Source organism: Crocodylus porosus, unplaced genomic scaffold, assembly GCF_001723895.1.
Source record: "Crocodylus porosus isolate Cpor-Errol unplaced genomic scaffold, CroPor_comp1, whole genome shotgun sequence".
Taxonomy (NCBI): domain Eukaryota; kingdom Metazoa; phylum Chordata; order Crocodylia; family Crocodylidae; genus Crocodylus; species Crocodylus porosus.
Window position 1 is genome coordinate 5,036,597 of NW_017728944.1, and position 1,905 is coordinate 5,038,501.

Below are 1,905 nucleotides of genomic sequence, written 5' to 3' on the forward strand. Positions count from 1 at the left end.
GCAGATTGTGCTTCATCCTGCAGCTGGGGCAGTGCTGACCAGGAGGCTGAATGCATCTGTGTCCAAGTGCCTATTACCACTGCATCTGGTGAAATCCCTTAGTTGTGAAGTACCTCCAATGCCAACATACTTCTGTAGCACAAGAACAAGCAAAGCCCCTGCCATAGGGGTAGGGCAGCATAGTCGGGGGGCAGTGTGTGAATTGGGACAACTGCCCTGGGCCCCACACTTTAGGGGGCCCCCGCAGACAGTGCCATATAGGCCCCATGGACAGCACAATTGGTACATGCTGAGGGCACCACCACTCCGGATGCCACTAGCTCCGTGTTCCGGCCACTTGCACCCCTACCCCCCGGAGGCTGATATGCCCTGGGCCACGTGCACCCCTAGGAGCAGCTCTGTAGGGCAGACCCAGAATTGGACTGGGGGTCTCCAGAGGGGAACACAAGCAAAATATGGTGGCTTGGGCCCATCTATTTTCTGGATTTGCTGTAATGAGACACTGGTGGAAAGTGGCATAGTGTGGCTGTTTGGATGGGGCCTAAATGTATTGTTGGTCTCCCATCTTCTAAAGCAAGGCTGTCCAGCTGGTGGTCTGCAAGCCACATAGGGCCTGTCAGGGGTTAACCTAGAGTTTCTAGTGTGGGCGCTGCTCCCCCTGCCCTCTGCTCCACTCTTCTGTGGCTTCTGCGTGGCTTGTTTCCTGCCCTCACCCATGGGAGTGGGGTGCTGTGACCTACAAGGCCCAGGGAGCTCAGGGCCTGGGAGAGGTATCTGCTGTGTCGTGGGCATGGGTTGTAGCCGCAGATGTTCCCCCACCATGTAATCCCCATGTACAGGAAGATGCTTTGCCCCATGAGCCTCTGCAGGTCTTTTGGCACAGCTGTTCCAGTGTATCTGCCCAGGTATTGGGTTCCCCACAGGAGAAGTAATTACTAGTCAGTTAAGCAACTGGCACCCTGCTATGTTTAACATTTTGTCCATGAATTTAACAAATGGCTAGGAGTGAATTTACGCGACCCAAAGGACTTTACTAGCATAGTGCAAAGATTGGTACCGTAGCTAAGAGAGGAGTGCAAGGTATAAATTCTCTTACCAGGCTTCCTCCTCTCCTTCCCGTTTGATGTCACAATGATGTTGGATCTGGTCTGTTCAGTCTCCTCCAAACACTGTGTGGCTCTCCTCCCCCCCGCCCAAAAAAAAGCTTGTTCCCACAGTGGTTGTTTCAAGATGTTACTCCTGAAAGGAAAGTGTTCAGCTGAAATTCTGAGAAAAGATTACATCTTTTTGGGGAGGGCATCTTCTGAAAATCAGTCCTTAATCGTTCTTGGAAGGCAAGAATTAGAAGAGACCTGACAAGGGGCCTGAGGGGTTACATTTTTGGTAGCTGGGGCTACTACTACTATATTGGTTGGTCCTTGCTGGCCTTGAAATAGGTGTTCTTTTACTTGTTCCTGCAAGGGTTTTGAAGTGCATTAGCGGTGCAGTTTGTTCATGCCTTTATTTAAAAAATGAGGATTTGGAATGTTTGGTTAGTATAAGTGTACAGCTGCAATACAGCAACACAACTCAATGTTACTAGCGGGCTTTTGAAACTTAGCTCACCTGTTTTGACAGCAGGCCTGATTGTCTCCTACCTGTAGTAGCCCTTTAGGCATGCTCCTTGCTGGGGAAGGTACCGGGCAAGGATTCTTATGAGCTTCAAATTGATAGAAGGATGCAAAACTGACATACGCTTCCTCCATGTTGTTCTGTGGGATATTTGTGCAAAGTCACGGTTTGGTTCTTGCATGCCAAGTATGAGCCTGACTGCTCTGCTCATTTCAGATTTGACCAGTGAACTTCTACCTCTGTATAGATTTCAGTGATTCCTTTTTTTTTTTTTTTTTTTTGACCAAGGCCTAT